This window comes from Rhinolophus sinicus, linkage group LG12 (genome assembly GCF_036562045.2).
Source record: "Rhinolophus sinicus isolate RSC01 linkage group LG12, ASM3656204v1, whole genome shotgun sequence".
NCBI classification, from domain to species: Eukaryota; Metazoa; Chordata; class Mammalia; order Chiroptera; family Rhinolophidae; genus Rhinolophus; species Rhinolophus sinicus.
The window spans coordinates 23,815,115-23,840,862 of NC_133761.1; the positions used below are offsets into that span (position 1 = coordinate 23,815,115).

Here is a 25,748-nt window from a genome sequence, read left to right on the forward strand (position 1 = left end):
TCTCAGGGCTCCTCTGACTCATGAGTGAAAGTGATACTCAAAATATTTAACAACCCATAGGGCAAGGTCACTAACTGTGGTAGAAGCCTTTAAGATGGTCCCCAACAGTTTTCACTTCCTGGTTAGTACACCCTGTGTAGTCCCTCCTGCACTGAATACGGATGACCTATTGTGGGGACAGTCCCAGAGAGCAGTTTCCAGGCTCTTGACCTCACGTGGAAAGGTGCTGGCTCGGGTAGCAGGTGGCCATCAGCTGTGACTAGTCGGCCATCATCTATCACCAGTTAACCATTAGCCACTAATATAACTGCCATGGCTACACTAGGGGGATTGTTGGTTGGTTGGTTGGCAGAGAAGCAGATGGCAGATTGCGCATTGTGTGGAGCCTGCTTCCTGTATCTCCAACCCAGCCACCAGTGAGACTAGTGGTATGAACCCTTCATCCATGGCTCTGTTGGTGTCCCTTTTTGGCCTCACCATATCCTGCTTTCTAATGCAGGGAGTGGGACCAGAGCCCCTGCATTACACTTATATTGTCAATAGGATATTTCAGAAATGATGGAATATGACTTCCGGGCTAAGTCATAAAAGACATTGCAGCTTCTGCCTTGCTCTCTCTTAGAACACTCATTCAGCTGCCATATTGTGAGGACACTCCAGCGCTTCACAGAGAGGTCCACCTGACGAGGAAGTGAAGCCTTCTGCAATGGCCAGTATTAACCTGTGTGTCATGTGCATGTGAGTGAGACATTTTAGAATTGGTTCCCCAGGCCCAGTCAGGACTGCAGACCCAGCTGTCTTGATTGCGAGCTCATGAGCCAGAACAGCCCAGCTAAGCCGCTGCAAAATCCCTTACCCACAGAAACTGTGTGAGATAACAGATGTTTATTACTGCTTTAAACTGCCAATTTGGCCAGTAAAATGTCATACACTAGGTATCTGATATACCAACCAATCAGAAAGGATACAGACACTGGCTTTAGTGATTTTACAGCATGCTGGAGCCTCCCCTGCTATCCCAGGCATTAAGCCTTTAGTTTGGGGTGAGTGAGTGATTCTGAGTAAATGGCTGTTTATCAATGAATACAAAGTACTTTGATAATATATTAAGTACAGCCATACCAGTTACATATCAGTCATGCTAATGTAGTCTCAAGGCATTGGGAAGCCCACCTGGTCTTCCAGTTGGCAGTATTAGACCTTGTTTCTCTCCACAAGCACCTCCTGTGACTCCTAACTACTTTTGGATCACATGGAAATTTAAGGTTCCCTCTCTAGACATACCTTCCAGCCTTTTATTTTCCTGGGTGCTCTTACCTCCATGAGACTCTGACTGGACATAGGGCATCTTTCCCTGGGAGCCACCAAACTATGTTTATCAACTGCCCTTGACTCTCTTCTTCTCTACTCCTCCTGCCTCCATTTCCCAGCCCTGCGAGAGTAATATCTTAGTCTCAGGGGAGATTCCTCCAAATCCTCAGTGCTTTATTCCCTGGGCATTGCCATGTTGCCGTACTTGTGATTTATCCAGAGGCACCTGTGTATATCCTCTTTTTTTTTTTTTTAATTAGGTAACATTTATTGAGTCTTCAGTGAACAGGAAAGATACTGTGTCGCCCTCACAGCACATTCACATTAATATTTGAGACCACTGAGGGTGGATGGGAACTCTGAGAGCAGCGCTGGCCCAGGTCTTGCTTTCAGAAGTGGTGGTGGGGCATCCTGAATGCACGTAGCATGTTAAGAGGCAGTCCCCCTCACCCATCTCTGGTGCAGGACCATATATCCACTTGGATGGGTTTTGAAAACCAAAACCAGAGAGATGAGGTTTCTGCTTTCCCAGTTTTCTCCCTCTGAGACAATGATTCGGTCTGGAGGAGAGTGAGGCAAGTTTCACTCTCAGAGAGAGAATATCACTTTTTGCCTCAAAAATGTTATCCCACTACCATGTCCCAAGAGAAAATATCTGCTGCTCACTAAAGAACTGTTGCATTGGCTGGGACATGATTATTTCATCAAAGTTCAGCAGGCTCTAATTATAGCCATTTGTTCTAATTCCATAATGACAAAGCAACCCTTTGGTTTGCTTTTCCAAGTGCCTAGATACCTTAAAGGAGATACTTTGCTCACCAGGCCAATATACCCTGCTCATATTTTTTATTGCTTTTGTAGAGAAATCTTTGCCTGACTTCCCTAGATGTGGGCTGGGGGCCCTGCTCATATGCTCCACTATTCCATGACTTTCCTCTTCCTGAAAGGACTTATTCCACTGTATTATTATCATTACTTATTTGTGTCTATCACTAGATTCTAAGCTCTATTCAATACCTGTATGTGTCATGTCCATGATCTGTCCCAAGAGACTCAGTAAGTATCTGTAGAAAGTCAGAAGCTCTATTAGATCAGTGCTCACTAGTTTGGGGCTTTATGAACCAGTAAAATTTCAAGGAAAAGGTGGGGGGACCAATATAACGTACCTTTATCTTGCTAAGTGAAGACATTAAAAGTAACAGCTACAACTTAGTTTCACATCATTTCATCTTAAAATCGCTACTTGAACACCAAAGGAGTTAAAGGATTCACTGAAAAACAGTCCCTGGAAAGGAGTTTAACTTCTTTACCAGAGGTCAGTGACAACTTCTACCTGAATTGGCACCACATGGAAGACACATTTGAGAACTGTTGATAACTTCTTAAATCCCTTCTTACTCTCAGATAAGTTAAGGCAATTTGAAATGGTAATTCATCTATTTTAAAAGGGGTAATGTATAGATTTTTTTAAAAAAGAAACACTCCTAAATAGCTAAAACTTGTTTCCTATCCTTATTATCTATGTCTTTAAAGAAAAAAAAGTCACTGAGCATCTTGGCACATGATTCTCAGCTGGGACCTATTACCCTCTTCAAGATTTTTTACTCCTTCCCAGTAAATGTCTGAAGAAGTGAACATATTAGAAAGTGAGAACTACTGTAATTTTGTTTATTTTTAAAACATGTTTGGCAAAGGGTTCGTCTGATCTAAGAAGAAAAATAAAATTATAGTTGAAGTATCTCATGACAAAGTATTTCTAGCAAATTTATTTTGGATATAGCCCTTGTCTCATAAATTCAGCAAAATTCATTTTGGTTAATATGTTACACTAAAGTAAAGTAAATGTATTATTAGTGTTTCATTTAACAACTTGCAAAACTTCTCGATCTCATTGACAAAATAGAGGATATATAAAGTGTGTTTTTGTTGGACCTGGAGCAGAAGGTCCTGTTTTTTCTGCCAATAGATGTGGTATCAACAAATGGGAAAGACAATAAAGAAAACAGAAGCAGTGTTTCTATTTTAAATTTCATATTTTGTGGACCCATGGGATAAATTATAGCAGCCTTGTGAAAGCAAAGCCATTAAATTTAGGAGATGGAAAAGATGAAATCAATGATGCTGTAATCTAGACCCTTGATGACACAGGAGACTCCCTTTCAGTTCCTGCCTGCATGCTGTGTCTGTTGTAATGCTCCAGGCTGGGAGAGATTTCTGAATCTGACTTATACCTTCACAAATCTATGCTTTCTTTCTCTCTCTCTTCTCTCTCTCTCTCTCACTCTCGCTCTCTCTCTCTCGCTCTCGCTCTCTCTCTCTCTCTCTCTCTCTCTTTCTTTCTTTATGTTAGGTTGTATTGTAACTTCCTTGCTGTCCTTAGGAAGAAAAATAAAGGAGACATTAATATTCTAGTTTTAGTCCATTTTTTTTCTTACAATAGTAATACTGAAAGCAAAAGCATGTTATTTTCGGTTATAAAACAGTTTTGCAGGTAAATTTCACAGCTAAAGTCCAGCCTCTCAACAATATCCATAGGCAGTAACAAAAATTAGAAATCTCATGAATAACAGATGTCTGTACGATGTAAACTCTCAAGAGGAATTATCTTTTTTTTTACACAGTGTATTTTTCTTCATCAGCATTATTGGAAAATAAGAGTCTAACACATTTAACTCTGGTTTGAAATATACAATATGTAAAATCAATTTTGTGAAAAGTAACCTATTTTAATGCATTGGTTGCCCAAATTATGATACTACCTAATATAATATATTAATTTAGGGAATAATTAATTTTGTGTCCAGAAATGGTATTTATGATTATTATCATTAATCTAGCTTGATTCAATATGAGTATAGGGCATAAAAGATCAGATTTCCACCATATATATTAAAAAATGTAAACTAGTCTTGAAGGTTTTTATGTATTAATATACTTTTACTTGTTACATTTTAATCTACACTTTACTAATCCATATACTTTAAATTTGTAAAATCTTCAGGCAATCGTCTTGAATTTTCAGCCAGATATCCAGGAAGCCCAAATGGTTTCTTAAGTTCATAAATAGCTAATAACAGCTTTAACCATTAAACAAAAGTTTTCCCATTCTAAATATTCCAGGAAATGAAAAACAAAATAAAATAATGTTGATAATCATTTTTTCAGACATGTTAATGATAACAGCTAAATGTTTTTTGAACTATCAGGAGCTAAATTTGGTTTATCACTTATGAAAATAGTCATAACTGACAGCCTAATATCAATGAGTAGATACTTCAGTGTCAACACAGACGAGATTATCAACCTGAGCTGCATGCTAAGCACAATTAACTGAAATACAAAAGTTCAACCAGAGTACACTGGTCTGCTTTTGAGCATTCTCTAAAGTTTTAGACCACAGTGACTTACGAGTAATTACATAAAGCTAACTTATAGAGCCAGTTTTTTAAATTAGAAAATACAAAGAATATCTTATTTGAGGAAGGAGAAGTATGTATACTCAATAAAATATAAAAACTTTATGCTGAAAGATTCTGGTAGTTGAGCTTCTGAAATAATATCTTTGAATTACCAGTGGACAAACCTATGAGGAAACAATTGTTTTTTAAAAAATTGTCACTCAGGAATAGACATCCAAATGCAATTAGAGGCATGTAAATAATAATCTGAACAAATATATGACACAAATATAAGGACATGCCATTTGTCAGGGTTACTGCTAAAAAAGCTTGATTGAATTAGTTGATTTTTTTCCCAATTGCAGCTAATATTCTAAAACAGTGATATTCTTTGGAATCCTAAAACTTTGCCCTGGTTTCTGGATTTACCAGTTATTGATAATACGACCTTGCGTAAGTGCTTGACTATCTCATTTGATAGAAGATAATAATACCTATCTCAGATAGTTAAGAAGATTAAATGTGAAAATAGCTGTGAAAGCACAGCACAGTACCTGACAAATGAATAAAATAAATTTTAAGTGGTTAAAATAATCACTGTAATGAAGTCATCATTTCTATTTTCTTTGCCATTCGTCATTCAGCTCTAGTACAGGATGATCTAACAAACTGTGTACTATTTCCTTGATGAAAGTTAAATAGAAGCCTGATGTATATCTAAAAATAATATATTTGGAAGAAGCAAAGATAATTTTTACTTGTTACATTTTAATCTACACTTTACTAATCCATCTACTTTAAATTTGTAAAATCTGCAGGCAATTGTCTTGAATTTTCAGCCTGATATCCAGGAAACCCAAATGGTTTCTTAAGTTTATAAAGTAAGCAACTACCTACTCTACACTAACTTGTCTATGAAGATGTAGAATGCAGTGAGATTATAATCACACCGGTCTCACAACTCTTCCCACACATAACCTATAACTGAACCTTTTTAACCCATAAAAACACTACTGATAAGCCCTGCTAACAGTTTTTTTTCCCCCTCTCTTCTCTTTGGTATTTCCCCTTAATGTCCTTAGAATTCTAGTGCAAATTATCAAAAACAAAAAGAGTGACATACATTCTTCTTTACACTTTTCACGTTTTACCACTTCACTTCGGATCCCTGTCAGTCACTCCAGTTGAGTCTCCACTCTTTTTGGAGGAACTGGTCTTGTCAAGAGAGCTGAAAAGGTAAAGCAAATGTGTTAGTCAATTTTCCTTTTTGTCAACCTCTTCTCCCACAATTCCTGCTGAGTGAGCATCAGGTCTATGACATCTGGAGACACACACACACACACACACACACACACACACACTCAGAGCCCACAGCTGATTGGATCAGTTGTAGGTTTGACTCAAGTTGAGCCAATCAGATTCTGTCTTCCAAGCATTTGGAAGTAGGACTTAGAAATTCTAGTGAGCAACTTTGAGACATTTAGGGAGATCACATAAAGCTGACACTGGAATGGCCATGTTTGGCATGTGTAAGTGAAACAGAAATGGGCTCCAAAGAGAAAGTAATGATTCAGACACACACCAGGAGGAGAGATAATAGTCCCTGTGGCCCTGAAGAGAGAGAATAGAGATAATGAAGTCAACAACCTTGGATCTTGATGGAATTTCGTTTCCTTTCTCTATCCTTGACTTTTTGAAATAGTGTTTTATCCTTTAAAAAAATTCCCTATTAGTAGTTACCTAGTTTGAATGAATCTCTGTTCCTTAGAACAACCAGTGACTAAGGTGGGAATTGAGCCTTTCCCTACCCTCACTTTGAAAACAAAGTTTTGCAGAGATACAGTGTTATAGAGTTACTATTATTAACTTAGTAGAATGCTATGAATGACAGTTTGAATCTTTTGTTCTTGGTTTTAAAAATTTAGTGTATATTTTATGTAAATGTAAAGATGCCAAACAAAAGCATAATTTTAGTAAATATATGCATTAATGTAATATGGAAATAAGAGAAATATCATTTGACCGTATTTTTAAAAACTTAATAGTGTCCAGCTTTACATTTAAAATTCTGTTATGCTATTTAAATTTTACATATATGTGAACTGTCTAAATCTTGCCTGTTCATTTTCTACTCCCTTAACCTTTGTTGTAATCTTGGTTTTTCCCTTTTGAATTAATTTTAATTAGATTTTTATTTTTATCAAATGTATGTACATAGTTTTTATTAAGGCAGATTTTACTAAAAGAATTATATACTAAACTTACGGATCTTGGATTCAAAGAACAGTTTATGAATTTGACTCCAAAGGCAAGGGAAGTAAAAGCTGAAATAAATGAATGGGACTATATCAAACTAAAAAGCTTCTGCACAGCAAAAGATAGCATCAACAAAACAACAAGGCAACCAACCAAATGGGAGAAGATTTTTGCAAACAACGCCTCTGATAAGGGGCTAATATCCAAAATATATAAGGAACTCATACAACTCAACAACAAAAAAACAACCAATCCAATTAAAAATTGGGCAGAAGACCTGAAGAGACATTTCTCCAAAGAGGACATACAAATGGCCAATAGACATATAAAAAAATGCTCAACATCACCAATCATCAGAGAAATGCAAATAAAACCACAATGAGATACCACCTCACACCAGTTAGAATGGTTATCATCAATAAGACAAATAGTAACAAGTGTTGGAGAGGCTGTGGAGAAAAAGGAACCCTCATACACTGTTGGTGGGAATGCAGACTGGTGCAGCTGCTCTGGAAGGCAGTGTGGAGGTTCCTCAAAAAATTAAGAATAGAATTACCATATGACCCAGCAATCCCTCTCCTGAGTATCTACCCAAAAAAATCTGAAAACATTTTTCCCTAAAGACATATCTGCTCCAGTGTTCACTGCCTCTTTATTTACAGTGGCCAAGACATGGAAACAACCAAAATGTCTTTCAATAGATGAATAGATAAAGAAGATGTGGTATATATACACAATGGAATACTATTTTGCCATAAGAAAATATGAAATAGTACCATTTGTGACAACATGGATCCATCTTGAGATTGTAATGCTAAGCAAAATAAGACAGAAAAAGTCGAGAACCGTATGATTGCACTGATACATGGTATATAAAACCAAAAACAACAAAAGAACAAGACAAATGAAGAAACAAAAACTCATAGATATAGACAATAGTTTAGTGGTTACCAGAGGGTAAAGGGGGTGGGGGATTGTAAAAGAGGGTAAAGAGGATCAAATAAATGGTGATGGAAGGAGAACGGGCCCTGGGTGGTGAACACACAATGTGATATATATATGATGTAGTACAGAATTACACACCTGAAATTGATGTAACTTTACTAACAATTGTCACCCCAATAAACTTTAATTTTAAAAACAAAGTTATAAAAATGCCAATCCTCCTCTCCCAAACCAAATGCTGAATTTTTTCAATTGTTTATTTCCTCTCGTATTTCCATATTTTTAAATAATATATTTTACTGCTGTCTCAGTACGACAATGTTATCTCTCTTACTGCTTCCTTTCCCCTTTCTCCATCCTTCCTATATAGGGTTTATTTTATTCTGACCACTAAAACATATTTTGTCACTGTAGGTCAAGTAGGGCTAACAGGACATTTTGCACAAGTAGGAAACAACTACTCTTTCCTTCTTATACAACCCTTCCTTTTTTTCCCCTATAATTTGTAGCTACCTACAATTTTCATTTGGCAATTTTTATTAGGTTTTCATTTGTCTAAATTTACTGTGATTTTTCAGTGTTGTTTGCCAACTGCTCAATTTCCAATTTCCTCTTCCTCTGCCTTTATTTTTCTTCTACCCCCGTTCCAATCTGACTGTTCTCTATACATGTCAGTTCTGGGGAATTTTATTGTATAATTCTTTAGATGATTTCATTCCCTCCATTTCCTTGTTTGAAAGTTGGATCTTTTGTTGGATCCTCTAAGTGCTTTACTTTTCATCTTGTTTTCCATCTCCTTGATCTTTTTGTTATACTACCTGAGAAATTTCTTCAACACTATCTTCCAAATCTCCTACTGAGTTGTTCTTTATTGTTATCTTAATTTTTATTCCCACTTTCCTTGTTCTCTGTTCTGTTTTTATAGCATGTTCTTTTTATTTTACACTTAAAATAATCATCTTTCTCTCTGAGAATATTTCTTAAAGTATGTTCCACTCCTTTTAGTGTCTCTATTTCCCCTAGGTATTTTGTTTTCTCTTTATCAACTCTAATGTCTCACTTTCATTTTAAAGACTTTCCTCAAATGTCTTGTGTCACTTGGCTGGCTGTTTCATCATAAAATGCCCTATGGAAGCACCGTGTGTTTATGAATAAGTTGTCTCAACTATATGATGATTGGTATAATAAACCTGCTTTTTCTTTTTTAATGAGGATCTCTTAAACATCAGTTTCAATAGGTCTTTCCTTTGGAGTCATTTGGTTTTCCAGAAAAGTATTCTCTTGTTCTCCCATTTGGGAGAATATATGCCTCAATGTCAGCATAGAGAAAGGGACTAGAGTCCCACCAATCAGCATGAAAATTGGACTGAATACTTTTGGCTTAACACCCATTTCCCTTCCCATACCTTGCACTGACTAGTGTCCCTGATCCAGACCCTCTTAGATGTGTTAATTCATCTAGAAACCAAAACATTGGTATCCTGCAGGCTGGAAGGTGGGGATAAAATAGGGAAGGAATTACTTCGCTTAGGGATGTGTGGAGTAGACAAATCTGATGATGTAGCCACTTTCAACCACTCTCCTTGTTTTCAGCACTGAGATTTACTTCCCCGATACCTTGAGCCTCCATGTTCCAGGTTTCTATAGGGAAAATTAGACTAAAAACAAAAAAAGAAGAAGATAAAGACAGAAAGCATTTTTCTCGTGGATAATGTAGACACCCAGGTTATAGCTTTCTTTACTGAACACTATTCTCCATCTGCTTTCCATCTCCCAAAGAATTCTGTTGAAATCTTTCATCATCTTTATCTCCCTTCATTTTTTTTCTTTTTGCATCTTTTTTATTCCTTACTTTATTAGGGCTTCAGCAGAATGAGGAAATTAGAGGCATGTTTAATGGGAAGTTTTCTCCTAACTTCATGTAGTGTAAATTCAGATGCCCTTCTAAAAGATGCTTCTGCTCATTACTCTTGCTAGGTCGTGAGTTTTTCCTCAGGGTATAAATACTTTAGGGATTTCAAGATGAAAAAAATTACCATGACGAATTTTCCTGAACTTACATAGAGAAACTTTAATTATAATTTCCTCACCAAAAAGCATGGTATTAGCCAACAAGAAAAAGCACACCATAATAATGGTAGCCACAGTTGGCAGAGTTGTGAATTTTTAGGCAATGAACACACTGGCTCAATGAGTGGAACAATGATTCAGTTAATTTGATCAAGCTGAGTGATGAAGCTCTAGGGATGTCTCCAGAGGAGGAAAATGCCATGTGTTTGCCACTGCTCCTATGAAATGTAGTGCTGCTCTTTAAACTGCAGCCCTTAAAAAATTACAATACAGAATTTTAGTTTATCATAGTCACTCTCCACCACTGGAAGTCGGCTGAACTTTTAACACACTGGCCAAAACTTTCAGAATATTTTATCAAAGTCTGAGGAAAGTCTGGTTGTAAACTACAAGAGGATGCAAAAAAAAAAAATATATATATATATATATATACACACACACACACACACACACACATTTTAAGAAAGGAAAAAACAATATTAACATTATGCTGATGGTAACTACTTTGGGCACCTCTTATAATTGCAGAACTCAAACGTGACTTGTATTCATCTTTTGTTACTGCTATATATTATTACAATTTTAATACAGTTATTTCCTTTCTTAAAATGTGTATACATTATTTTGGCACCTTCTGTATATGCTAATATAAGTATTCATGTTAGTCAGAAAACCAGCTTAGTAGTTTACTAAATAAGCCTCTCCTTTCTTCTTAATTTCACCCTGCTTCTGACCCCATACCATAAATACAAGCAACCATTCTTACAGTCCTTGCAAAAGCATTGTGCAACTGTGGGCTTAAGTCATTCTTCTAGAAAACCCTTATAGCTTAAGCTGACTTTCTAAGTCTCCCAAATCTTCATGCACAAAAACTTCCATGTGCTATTCTCTTTTCTAAATGTTGCATAGTGTAAACAGCCATTGAATGAAGAATAGAAGACAAAGTTTTAGACCTATCCTGTTTTTCAGATTTCTGAGTTTCAATTTTCCAGAGTTGTGTGACTCAAACAAGAACAGACATATGAAATTATAAAGAAATCTGTGTAATCTGTTCCACCATTTTCAGTTTTTCAAAGAACACTGAGTGATGATTCTGTTTAAAATGATAAGGAATGAACATTTTAATCATTGTAATAAAAATAATTTCAATAAATTAATTTTCTGGGCCTACCTTTAAGATATTACGACTACGTAAAAGAAAAATATATATTAAGGCCTTCTCCAAGTTATGCATTTTCTCTGTAACTAACTATGTGTTTGTTGTGGGCTGAACTGTGCCCTCTGTATCCCAAATTCATATTTTGAAGCACAACCCCGAAAACCTCAGAATGTGACTGTATTTGGAGATAGGGTCTTTAAAAAGCTGATTAAATCAAAATGGGGTTGTTAGGGTAGACGGTAATCCAGTATGACTGGTGTCCTTACAAGAGGAGATTAGAACACAGCGGGAAGACCATATATGGACAGGGAGAAGATCACAACCTGCAAGCCAAGGAGAGAGTTCTCAGAAGAAATAACCCTGCAGACACCTTGGATCTTGGACTTCTAGCCTCTAGAATTGTGAGAAAATAAATTTCTGTTGTTTAAGCCACTCAGTCTGTGACATTTTGTTATGTTACCCCTAACTAACATTCTGTTTAAGGGAAAAAGTCAGCAGCACATGTTGTACCAGGATAATATACATTCTTTGTTGGAAATGTACTAATAGCCAAAAGATTATTTTCTAGAAACAAGAAAAGGTTGTAATTTTATTTAATGTTGTATTTCATGTTATCCCTGATTGTGTTTATTTTAGTATAGATGTTATTGACAGATAAGGTGGTAATGTTTTATAGCTCATGAATAAAACTGCTGTATAGTCAAGTATCCTGTAGTACCATCAAAGCACATGTGGAATTTCCTATTTTGTTTGTTTGTTCGTTTTAGCAGACTAAATTTGTTGGACCTAAAACTCAAATACAGCCAATATACAAGCTATTCTCTTGGCAATTTATATATGTATATATATTCAATAAATTACAAAGGTGTAGGCGGGAGATACAAATTTACAACACTGTGAAAAACATGTAATTTTTCACTTATCTTTAAGACAACTTGAATTTTTGAAACTGTAGCAGTTCTGGTATATTAGGTTATTAGATTATTATTTATTGTTAAATCAATAAAAATATTTGAAAAGTCTGAGTAATTTACCGATAGCACCTTATGTGCTCCAATTTATGAATCATAGGAAAGATGGCAAATGTATTTTATTTAGCCTAAATATAACAAATGCCAAGTGTTATCTCTCTGAATTTATGTACACTGAGTATTAATACCCTGGAATAAATAATATACATGAAGATTATATTTGATGAAAATAATATAGAGTAAAAAGAATATTATCTTGACATACCGTGTTTCCCCAAAAATAAGATCTAGCCAGCCAGCCAATCAGCTCTAATGGCGTCTTTTGAAGCAAAAATTAATATAAGACCCAGTCTCGCTTTACTATAAGACCCAGTTTTATATAACAATATAATACCAGGTATTATATAATAATATAATGTAATATAATACCGGATCTTATGTTAACTTTTGCTCCAAAAGACACATTAGAGCTGATTGTCCAGCTAGGTCTTATGTTTGGGGAAACACGGTATCCCTGTTAACAGAATACCCTTAGGAGGCAGGCTGGTTACTTTTTCGTTGGTTAAGAAAAACGGTAAAGAGGCTTGGAATGTCGTATAGGAATCTGAGTTATTTCTGCCTTTTGGAATAGTATTACAGCACACTGGAATAGCTTGAGCTGCAAGCAAGGTCTTTGGACTGAAAAGAGATATTCTAGAATCTGGAAAGCCATTGTTTTATTATGGATAAAAATAAAATATGTACAAAAATAAAACAAAAAGGAGTTAATTTACTTTTAAAATAATGAGCTCAGAAATAAAAGATAAAACATGAATCTAAGAAAAGTTGTAGTAATAAATGAACATAAGCTGTCTTCTATAAACAGTATATATTCTGATTTCTCTCTTATTCCTATTTGTGAGTTGTGCTCTTATCTAAGGCTAACCCCTGTATTTGTTAATAGATTCCATGCCCTTTCTTCATCTCATGCTATCATTCCAGCAATTCTTCCCTCTCCTGCTTGGTCATTTCTCTTTCTTATGGATCATAAACATAAAAACATCTTGTGGTTTCTCCCGTCAGACTTTTGTTCACTGCTTTCCCCAGATATCTCTTATCAAGAATACAGATGACTTTCACCTTTCTAAATCAGTGGTTCATTTTCAGTCCTCATCTTACTTGACCAATGAGCAGCATTTTAAGCAGTAGTTTCCAGGACACACTCTCTTGGTTTCCCTCCTGCCCTCCTGGACACTTCTTCTTAAACCCTTTTTTAATCGGATCCTCCATATCTCTTTGACCTAGCAATGTTAGACCGCCCCAACGCTGAATCACTGAGCATCTTCACTATAATATCCACCAAATACATAGTTTTATATGCCATATATCTGCTGGTGACTTCTAAATTTGTGTTCTCCCCACTGCATCTCTCCTCTGATTTCAGACTCACACACCTAACTGCCTACTTGACATTCTTAACTGAATATCTAAAAAGCATTCATAATCAATATGACTGAAATTGAACTCCTGATATTACATTCTTCAATCCCCATCCAAGCCAGCGTCTCCCATAGTCTCCATTTCCTCAGTAATGGCAATTCCATCCTTTCAGGTGTTCAGACCAAAAAAAAACCTTATAGTCTTTATTTCATACCCCATATCCAATCTGTCAGCAAATCCTGTTGTCTTTGCCTTTGAAAGATATCTAGAATTTAACCACTTCTAACCACATCTCTCACCTGGATTATTGCCACTGCCTTCTCACTGGTTCTTGCTTAACCTTTTGTTCCCTTATAGTCCATATAAAAGCCAGAGTGGGTCTTTTAAAAGATAAGTGAGATCACATCATTTCTTTACTCAAGAATCCACCAACAGCTTCTATCTCATCTTAAATATAAGGCCTGGCAGCAGCCTGCTACTCTAATATCTTTCTGTTCTAATTGCCTATTAATCCCTCCTTCCCTCTGCTTTAGCCCCATTGGCCGTCTTCTTCTGGCCTCTTGTTCATGAAACATGCTAGAAATGGTGCCACCTCACAGCTTTTGCACTTGCTTTTCATTCTGCCTAAAAAGTCACTTCCCTGCATCCTCCCACCTTCCGGCAGTGTCCCTCTTCCCTTGTCCTTCACCCCTACCCCAGTCATTTCATGGCTTGTTCCTTCTCCTGTTTCAGGTCTTTGCTTTACTGTCACCTTCTTAGTGAGAATTTCCCCGATGATCCTATTTAGAATATTGTAACTCTCCCTCTACACCACTCTTGTCAATTACTATATCCCTTTCTTCTCTATTATTTTATAGCACTTCTAACCATCCGATGTGATGCAGTTTGCTTATTCAGTCTTATATTCCGTCACCCTTCATTAAAATATGAACCCAAAAGAGAGGGATTATTGTTTGTTTTGGTCACTATTGTATCCCCACAACCTGGAAGAGTTCCTGGAATATAGTACACTCTTAAATATTTTTAATATTAATAATGCACACTGATATACTTTTATTTATTTTTAACCTATTCATAGCTACATTTTAAATAACCAAACTCTACTTTTATTTTGATAAATTATAGTCAATTTATTTTGTATTTTTCTTACTATTACTTTTAACCTATTTATAGATGTTCTTCTTAATCATAGGATAAAAGATTTTTAGAGCTAGGATAGACCTTTAAAGCTGAAGAAAATTGCTTGGCCACCGTGGACTATTTATTGAATCTCTTTAGACCTTAGATTCTTTATCTGTAATTGAATAAGTTAAAGTCAAGTTGTAAATACAGCTGATCTTTTCATTTCTATATTCAATTTATATATAACATATATTACAGTATTATGAAGACTCATGTTTAATTTTTATCCAATATACTCAAAAGTCACTATTGAAATCCATTTTGAATTAATTTTGGTACATGGTGACAGATAGCAGTCCAGTTTCATTCTTTTGCACGTGGCTTTCCAATACTCCCAGCACCATTTATTAAAGAGGCTGTCTTTTCTCCATTGTATGTTTTTTGCTTCTTTGTCAAAAATTATCTGTCCATATTAATGTGGTTTTATTTCTGGGTTCTCAATTCTATTCCATTGGTCTACGTGTCTGTTTTTCTGCCAATACCATACTGTTTTGATTATTGTTGCCCTGTAGTACAAGCTAAAGTCAGGGAGTGTGATACCTCCAGTATTGTTCTTTTTTCTTAAGATTGCTTTGGCTATTCGGGGTCTTTTGTGGTTCCAAACAAATCTGACGATTTTTGTTCTATTTCTTTAAAAAATGCCATTGGGATTTTGATGGGGATTGCATTAAATCTGTATATTGCTTTGGGTAATATGGCCATTTTAACTATGTTGATTCTTCCAATCCATGAGCATGGAATGTCTTTCCATTTCTTTGTGTCTTCTTCAATTTCTTTTAAAAATGTCTTATAGTTTTCAGCATATAGGTCTTTCACATCCTTGGTTAAGTTTATTCCTAGGTATTTTATTCTTTTTGCTGCAATTGCAAAAGGAATTGTTTTTTGCATTTCTTTTTCTGAGATTTCATTGTTAGTATATAGGAATGCAATGGACTTTTGTACATTGATTTTGTAGCCAGCAACTTTACTGTATTCGTTGATTGTTTCTAATAGCTTTTTGGTGGAGTCTTTAGGGTTTTCTATATATAGCATCATGTCATCTGCAAAGAGTGACAATTTAACTTCTTCATTCCCAATTTGGATGCCTTTTATTTCTTTCTCTTGCCTGATTGCTCTGGCGAGGACTTCCAACACTATGTTGAAAAGCAGAGGTGATAGGGGACAGCCCTGTCATGTTCCTGAATGTAGAGCAAAGGTCTTCAGTTTTTCACCATTAATTATGAGATTAGCTGAGGGTTTGTCATATATGGCCTTTATTATGTTAAGGTATTTTCCTTCTATACCTATTTTATTAAGTGTTTTAATCATAAATGGATGTTGTATCTTGTCAAATGCTTTTTCTGCATCAATTGATATAATCATATGATTTTTGTCCTTTATTTTGTTTATGTGATGTATCACATTGATGTATTTGCACATGTTGAACCATCCTTGTGCCCCGGGGATGAACCCCACTTGGTCGTGATGAATAATCTTTTTAATGCATTGTTGTATTCGATTTGCTAGAATTTTGTTTAGGATTTTTGCATCTGTATTCATCAGAGATATTGGTCTGTAGTTTTCTTTTTTTGTGTTGTCCTTACCAGGTTTTGGTATCAGGGTAATGTTGGCCTCATAAAATGAGTTAGACAGTACTGTCTCTTCTTCAATTTTTTGGAAGAGTTTGAGCAGGATTGGTATTAGATCCTCTTTGAAGGTTTGGTAGAATTCACTAGTGAAGCCATCTGGTCCCGGACTTTTGCTTTTGGGAAGGTTTTGGATGACTGATTCAATTTCGTTACTTGTGATCGGTCTGTTTAGATTTTCCAGTCTTCATTGTTCAGCTTAGGAAGGCTATATGTTTCTAAGAACTTGTCCATTTCTTCTAGGTTATTGAATTTGGTGGTTTATAGTCCTTCATAGTATCTTGGATGATCCTTTGTATTTCTGTGGTGTCCGTGATAACTTTCCCTTTTTCTTTTCTGATTTTGTTAATTAGTGTCTTCTCTCTTTTTATCTTAGTGAGCCTAGCGAAGGGTTTATCAATTTTGTTAATATTTTCAGATAACCAGGTCTTTGTCACATTAATTTTTTCTACTATCTTTTTGTTCTCTATTTCATTTAGTTCTGCTCTGATTTTTATTATTTCCTTTCTTCTGCTGACCTTGGGTTTCATTTGTTCTTTTTCTAGTTCTTTAATTTGTAACATGAGGTTATTTAGGTGGGATTTTTCTTGTTTCGTGAGCTAGGCCTTTAATGATATAAATTTTCCACTTAAAACTGCTTTCTCTAAATCCCGGAAATTTTGGTTGGATGTATTTTCATTATCATTTGTTTCTATGTACATTTTGATCTCTCCTCTGTTTTCTTCCTTGACCGGTTATTCTTTAAAAGTGTGTTGTTTAATCTCCATGTATTTGTGTTTTATCCTACTTTCTTTTCCAGTTGATATCAAATTTCAAAGCCTTGTGTTGAGAGAATATGCTTGGTCTGATATTAATCTTCTTAAATTTGTTGAGGCTGATTTTATGTCCCAATATATGGTCTATCCTTGACAATGTTCCATGTACACTAGAAAAAAAACGTATAGTTGGATGTTTTAGTATGAAGTGCTCTATACATGTCATTTATGTCTATTTCATCTAATGTGTCATTTAGGGATGCTATTTCATTATTTATTTTCTGTTTGGATGATCTATCCATAGCAGTCTGTGATGTATTTAAGTCCCCTAGTATAATTGTGTTTTGGTCAATTTCTCCCTTTAGTTCTGTTAGTAGCTTCTTGGTATATTTTGGTGGTCCCTGATTGGGGGCATAAACATTGATGACTCTTATGTCTTCTTGTTGTATAGTCGCCTTTACCATTATGAAATGTCCATCTTTGTCTCTTGTTACCTTTTTCACCCTGAAGTCTGTTTCATCTGATATCAGTATGGCTACACCTGATTTTCTCTGGATACCATTTGCTTGGAGTGTCAATTTCCACCCTTTCACTTTGAGTCTATGCTTGTCCTTGTAGCTGAGATGTGTCTCTTGGAGACAGCATATGGTTGGGTTTAGTTTTTTGATCCAATCTGCTACTCTGTGCCTTTTTATTGGTGAGTTCAGTCCATTTACATTTAGGGTGATTATTGATATGTGAGGATTTCCTGTCATTCTATCTTTAGTTTTCTGGTAAGGCTGTGTCTCCATTGTTTCTTTGCCTTTTTGTTGTTGTCTATTATTTCTGTGTGGTGGTATTCTATGATGTTTCCCTCTGTTTCTTCTTTTATTACAGTATATATTTCAGTTCTGGATTTTTTTGAGTGGTTATCCTTTAGTTTATGTAAAGGAAAGTTTGATATTTAGAGTATTCCATTTTCTTCAGCATGCTTATTTTCTCCATTCCCATATTCCAGTTTAGGCCTTTACTCTCCCCTTTTTTATGTTTTGGTTGACACAAATTGTCCCTATTGATGGTAGTGGAATAGCCTCCTTTAGTATTTCTTGTAGTGCAGTTTGTGTATTACAAAATTCCCTCAGCTTCTGTATGTCTGGAAAGGTCTTTATTCCTTCTTCATATCTAAAGGATATCTTTGCTGGATATGTTATTCTTGGCTCATAATTTCTCTCTTTCAATAGTTTGAATATTTGGTTCCACTTCCTCCTAGCTTGTAGAGTTTCTGCTGAAAAATCTGATGATAATCTAATGGGCTTTCCTTTGTAGGTTGCCATCTTCTTTTCCCTGGCTGCCTTGAGGATTCTTTCTTTGTCGTTGATTTTTGACAGTTTCAATATAATGTGCCTTGGAGAAGGCCTGTTGGGATTGAGGTAATTAGGTGTTCTATTTGCTTCTTGGATTCGAGGATCCAGTTCTGTCCACAAGTTTGGGAAGTTCTCATCGACTATTTGTTTGAATATATTCTCTGTTCCCTTCTCTCTTTCTTCTCCTTCTGGTATGCCCATTATTCTTATATTGCTCTTTCTGATGGAGTCAGAAAGTTCTTGTAGAGTTCTTTCATTTCTTTTAAGTCTCAAGTCTCTTTCTTCTTCCATCTGTGTCATTTCCAGGTTTCTATCTTCGATGTCACTGATTCTTTCCTCCATCTGGTCAACTCTACTTCCTAAGCTGGCTATTTCATTCTTAATTTCTTCTATTGAGTTCTTAATCTCCAGAAATTCTATTTGGTTCCTTTTTAAAATTTCAATCTCTTTGGTAAAATGTTCATGTTGTTCTTTGATTGTGTTTCTGAGTTCATTAAACTGCCTTTCTGTGTTTTCTTGCATCTCATTGAGTTTTTTCAGAACTGCAATCTTGAATTCTCTGTCATTTAAGTCACATATTTCCATATCTTTAAGTTCCTTTTCTGGAGACTTTTCACTTTCTTTCTGAGCTGTCTTGTTGCTTTGGTTATTCATGGCAATTAATAATATATTATTTCTCTTCCTAGACATCTACAGGAGTGGCTTCTGCAACAGGTTGATAGGAAGATGTCTTTCTTTTGTTTTCCAGTACGTGTTGGTAGAATGTTTTATTTTCTCTCTGACTGCAGCCTTTTTTTCTCTCTCACACTGTAGTGTTGTTTTCTCTGCACTACTCTAGCTTCTCATACAATGGGGGGATTCCCTGGAAGGCGGGCTTCTCCTTTGTTAACAGTCCGCCTGGGTCATAGGGCGTCTCGTCCATGTGGGGATGCAGAGAGCTTTTGAAGTTCCAAATCTCTTCCTGCACCAGATTCAGGGACCATGTGTTTCAGCAGTTCTGTTTACTCCTGCAGGGATCCGCCCAGATAGGTGGGAACAGGGGCGGAGTGAGTAGTGAGAGGTGGCCCAGAGCAACGGCAGCGACCACCACCACAGCCAGTCCTGCTTCCATAGCTCCCTCCCCTTTGCCGGAACTAGTTGGGCTGCGAATCTGTGTGTGTGGTCCACAGTTCTCAGAAAAGCAAATATTCTGTTCTTTTGATCTGACACTGCTACTGTTCCATTTCTAGCACCAGGCAGGTGGGGACGGGGCGAGCTCTGGGAGGGTAGGGAGTGGGCAGCTAGGCTCAGTGCCTAAGGCTTTCATTCTCTGCTCAGCAGTGAGGGCTTAAACCACCGTTTTCAGCCTTCTTCTCTCAGTCTTTGCTCCGAGGTCTCTGCCGTGAACATTGGGTTCAGCCATGTTATATACTGTCCCCTCAGCTCTGTGGGCCATAAGCAGAGCCCTAGCAGTCCGAGTTCTTCCCTCTCCCACAGCTGCAGTACTTCTGGGATGCAGCGAGCTCGGAGCACTGAGCTAGGTCTGCATCCTGTGCCCGCGCGGTTCTGTCTCCACACTTCTCCCTTCCCTCCTCCTCCGCTCGCATGATTCTCCCACCTTTAAGTGAATTCAGTAGTGGGCCTCTTCGCCTTGTCTGTCTGCTGTGCAGGGAGTCCTTTGTGGAGTTATAGTTGTTCGATTAGTTGTAAACTCCAGGGGAGATTTCCTGAGGCTCACCTCATGCCGCCATTTTGATCTTGGTCTCAACACTTCTTTATAAGATACACAAATTTGAAATATTTTAAAGATTTAAGGTACACTAAATAACTTTGATAATACTAAAGGAGCTTTATATTTTTTATTAGTAACTGTCTTCAGATTTATTACATACTTTAGGTATCAAAAATAAAGGTATTCAGCCTTTAGGCTTTTAAAAAAAAATTTATTAAAAAGTACAGCTAACATACAATATTATATCAGTGCCAGGTTTATAGCACAGTTGTTCAACATTAATATACGTAAATAAGTGATCACCATAAGTCCAGCAACCATCTGACACCTTATGACTCTATTACAATATTATTAACTATATTCCCAATGCTGCACATTACATCCCCATGACTTACTGGTTTTATACCTGGAAATTTGAACTTCTTATTCCCCTTCACCTTCCCCCCCTTTTCTATTTTTCAATTACAGTTAACATTCAGTATTATTTTGTGTTGATTTCAGATATATATCATAGTGGTTAGACATTTGTATAATTTGAGAAGTGATCCCCCTGATTAGTCTATGAGTATTCATCTGGCACTATACATAGTTATTACCATATTATTGACTATATTCCCTATACTTTACTTTACATCCTTATTAGTATTTTGTAACTACCAGTTTGTACTTCTTAATCCTTTCACCTTGTTCACCCTGTCCCCCAACCCCTCCTATCTATCACCTTGATAAATCTATTACCCATCTGACACATACATAGTTATTACAATATTATTGGTTATATTCCTTCTGCTATACCCTACATCCCTGTGATTACTTTGTAACAACCAATTTGTACTTCTTAATCCCTTCCCATTTTTCACCCACCTCTTTAACCCCCCTCCCACCTGGCAACTATCAAAATGTTCTTTGTATCTGTGAGTGTGTTTCTGTTTTGTTTGTTTGTTTTGTTCTTTAGGTTCCACATATAAGTGAAATCACATTGCATCTGTCCTTCTGTATGTGACATACTTAACTCAGCACAATAACCTCCTGGTCCATTTATGCCATTGTAGATGGCAAGAACCCATTCCCTTCCAGGGCCGAGCAAAATTCCATTGTATATATGTACCACCTCCTCTTTATCCATTCTTCCATCAACAGACACCGAGGTCACCTCCACATTTTGGCACTGGAAACAATGCTGCAATGAACATATGAATGCACACGTGACCTTGAGTAGCATTTGGAGGGTCATCAGATAAATACCCAGAAGTGGGATTACTGGATTCTTCTTTGTCTCTTGTTATAGCCTTTGTTTTAAAGTCTATTTTGTCCAGCATTAGTATTGCTACCTCAGATTTTTTGTTTTCATCAAATATCTTTTTCCATCCCTTTACTTTCAGTCTGTGTGTGTCTTTCAAGCTGAAGTGAGTCTTTCATAGGCAGCATATGTAAGGGTTTTGTTTTCTTATCCATTCAGCCACCCCATGTTTTTGATTGGAGCATTTAATTCACTTACATTGTATGTTTTTTGCTTCTTTGTCAAAAATTATCTGTCCATATTAATGTGGTTTTATTTCTGGGTTCTCAATTCTATTCCACTTGTCTATGTGTCTGTTTTTATGCCAATACCATGCTGTTTTGATTATTGTAGCCCTGTAGTACAAGCCAAAGTCAGGAAGTGTGATACCTCCAGCATTGTTCTTTTTTCTTAAGATTGCTTTGCCTATTCGGGGTCTTTTGTGGTTCCAAACAAATCTGATGATTTATTGTTCTATTTCTTTAAAAAATGCCATTGGGATTTTGATGGGGATTGCATTAAATCTGTGTATTGCTTTGGGTAATATGGCCATTTTAACTATGCTGATTCTTCCAGTCCATGAGCATGGAATGTCTTTCCATTTCTTTGTGTCTTCTTCAATTTCTTTTAAAAAAGTCTTATAGTTATCAGCATATAGGTCTTTCACATCCTTGGTTAAGTTTATTCCTAGGTATTTTATTCTTTTTGCTGCAATTGCAAAAGGAATTTTTTTCTTTTTCTGAGACTTCATTGTTAGTATATAGGAATGCAATGGACTTTTGTACATTGATTTTGTAGCCGGCAACTTTACTGTATTCGTTGATTGTTTCTAATAGCTTTTTAGTGGAGTCTTTAGGGTTTTCTTTATATAGCATCATGTCATCTGCAAAGAGTGACAATTTAACTTCTCCATTCCCAATTTGGATGCCTTTTATTTCGTTCTCTTGTCTGATTGCTCTGGCGAGGACTTCCAACACTATGTTGAAAAGCAGAGGCGACAGGGGACAGCACTGTCATGTTCCTGAATGTAGAGCAAAGGACTTCAGTTTTTCACCATTAATTATGAGATTAGCTGAGGGTTTGTCATATATGGCCTTTATTATGTTAAGGTATTTTCCTTCTATACCTATTTTATTAAGTGTTATAATCATAAATGGATGTTGTATCTTGTTAAATGCTTTTTCTGCATCAGTTGATATAATCATATGATTTTTGTCCTTTATTTTGTTTATGTGATGTATCACATTGATGTACTTGCATATATTGAACCATTTTTGTGCCCCTGGGATGAACCCCACTTGGTCGTGATGAGTAATCTTTTTAATGCATTGTTGCATTCGATTTGCTAGAATTTTGTTTAGGATTTTTGCATCTGTATTCATCAGAGATATTGGTCTGTAGTTTTCTTTTTTGTGTTGTCCTTCCCAGGTTTTGGTATCAGGGTAATATTGGCCTCATAAAATGAGTTAGGCAGTACTGTCTCTTCTTCAATATTTTGGAAGAGTTTGAGCAGGATTGGTATTGGTTTGAGCAGGATTTGGAAGGTTTGGTAGAATTCACTAGTGAAACCATCTGGTCCAGGGCTTTTGCTTTCGGGAGGTTTTACATGAGCTACAGACCGATCCACAGTTGGCCGCTGCCTGTGCTGTACCTGGATGCATGTGGGATAGGCCACGCTGTGACCTGAGGATCCTGCCACCAGTACTGGGCCTGGGGTAGCTTCGCAAAAAGCTAGGACGCACTGAGGCCTGCTGCCACATGCTGCCAGTTGCTGGCTCTGGTAACGGTTCAGCTGCTGATAAAGCCTCCTGTTGTACAGAGTTGGGTGTGGAGGGGTTTCAGTAAGTCAGCAGGGTGGAGCTTTGGAGCTCACCGGTCCAATCAGATTCGGATTTGACCATAAGAGGGTGGGCTCAACATAGGAAAGATGGCACCCACCTGCTGGCTGCATGGGAGGAAGACCCCTCACAAGGAAAATGCCACTGTCCTCTAGGTGCCCCCGAGGGCACACACTTTAGTCTGTCCCCCATATGTCTCCAACACCCCCTGAGTCACCGACCCTCCGCTGGATCACAGGATGAGTACCTGTGAGTGAGTGAGTCTGTGCACGGCCCCTTTAAGAGGACAGCTGTGTTTCCCACAGCCTGCCATACCACCGGATGGTCAGAATCCCCACTGTTTTTCACAGGTAGATGTTGTGGGGGTTCCTCTTCTCGCACTAGTTCTCCTGGATGGGGAGCCTGGTGTGAGGCAGGGGTTCCTTGCTCCTCTGTGGGGCACCTCTGCGGCCAAGATCGCCCTCCCAGTTTTCAACCACCACATAGAGATTTGGAGCCAGCCTGTTTTGTGTCTTGCCCTCTCTACCAGTCTCAATGAAGCTTCTTTGTATCCTTAGTTGTAAAACTTCCATTCAGCCAGACTTCAGATGGTTCTCCAGATTGATTGTTCTATAATTTAGTGTATTCATGGGATGAGGTAAGCACAGTGTTTATCTACCCCGCCATCTTGGATTGTTCTCTTGAACCTTTGATCTTATAAAGTCTTTCATATATTTTGATTTATGGCTTTAGAGGAAATTGTACATTTTGGGCCTTGGAAGCAGTTGTAGTTTCTTGAAATTCTATTAAAAAGTTCTCTCGTGACTATTCTCAAAATCTGAAATTATGAACATTTAGTTCTCTGCTATTCAAATTCTTTAATTTGGTCATTCATCCAACAAACATTTTTTGAGACTTACCTGACAGTTGCACACTGCAGGGAATTGTAGGGAATAAAAATGTATAAACATTGTGTTGTGCTAGTAATTTGAGAAGGATTCTTATCTGGAACTGCACTTAAATGTTTTTGTAACAAGACCCAGAAAGAATCTTCCTTCAACCTCACTCTAAAGTCTACTCAGTCTTCAAATAAAACTAAATCTACCTTCTAAATATTCCTATCCCATGTCATCTCTTTTCGGTGTTCATTACTACTGCCAAGTTTACACCCTAGTCATTTCCCATCTCTGATACCACAAGGGCCTCCTAACTGGTTTCTCTGTTTCAGTCTTACCTCACCAACACTTTCACACTACAATTTGCATTGCCTTCTAAAATCCAAATCTGATGTCATTCCCCAGATTAAAATATCCACAAACTCTTTGTATTTCAACAATACTGATCCACTTGAATTTTCTCTCAAAGATGCTATCTCATACATTGTACATGATTTTCCTTCTACTGCAATGTTCCTTCCTCCCTACCCTGCATTCTTTGCCTAGCTAAATTCAGCCTGTCCTTCCATACTTCAGACATCACCAAGGAACCCTTCCTTGAGCCATTGTATTCCTGCCCCTTACAGAATTAGAACTGTGGGAGCCTCTTGAGTGCTTCCATATCACTATGTAAACACCTCTACTATTTGATGTCTCATGCTGAATCTTCAATAATAGTTGGCTTGCCTATCTCCCGCACTTATTTTTGAGCAACCTGAAGGCAAGAAATGTGTCTTTGAACTCTACACTCTCAACAGCTCTTGCAGTATCTAATAAATAGTAGTCATTCTTTAAATGCAAAACACTTTTCTCTTGGGAAATATTCTATACCACTCAAACACATGGAATGTTATATCTCTATTATATCTGCAGTCCTCAAAAATAACTTTAATAAACTTTTCTTCATTTTTAAAATATAAATATAAAAATATAAATATTTGTAAAACAAATGTATTAGAATATAAGATACAAATATCCTATATATGTATAGTATAGAACACTATAAAGACTTCTATATAATGATTTAAAAAGTAGCAAAATATTTTCAGTAGAATATGATCATAGAAAACCATTTTCTTACTGAAGTATTTCTGAGTTTTTTTGATTGAGTTAGGTTCATTAAGGTTTCATTTACCTGCAGTAAAATTTACCCTTTTTAAATGTGTAGTTCTACCAGTTTTGACCAATGTATGCAGTTGTGCATCTGCCCCACAGTCCAGATAGAGGAAATTTTCATAACTCCAAAAAGTTCCTTCCATCTGCTTTGCAGTCACTCCCCTCCCCCCATCCCCAGCCCATGGCAAATACTGCTCTGATTTTTGTCCCCATAATTTTGCTCTTTCTGGGTCATATTCTCATACAGTTTGTCCCTTTTTATGTCTGATTTCTCTCACTCAGCATAATATTTTGAGATTCATCTTTATGTTGCATGTGTTAGTAATTAATTTATTTTTATTACTAAATGGTATTAAATTACTACATGAATACATCACAACTTGTTTCTGCTTTGATGAGTTGCTTGTTTATGGCATTCTGGATAAAACTGCTATGAATATTCATAAATAAGTCCTT

General features: G+C 36.7%; 1 long non-coding RNA gene across 2 annotated transcripts in view; it reads left to right on the top strand.

The window, feature by feature from the left end:
• Positions 1-25,748, top strand: part of LOC141567790 (uncharacterized) — a 170,371-nt gene that overhangs the window by 9,128 nt on the left and 135,495 nt on the right. Inside the window, exon 4 of one of the 2 annotated variants that reach the window (XR_012490616.1) lies at positions 623-738. This is a non-coding gene — a long non-coding RNA (uncharacterized LOC141567790). Of the gene's footprint in view, positions 1-622; positions 3,577-25,748 lie in introns of those variants that run through there. The other variant, XR_012490615.1, reaches the window with a different exon arrangement.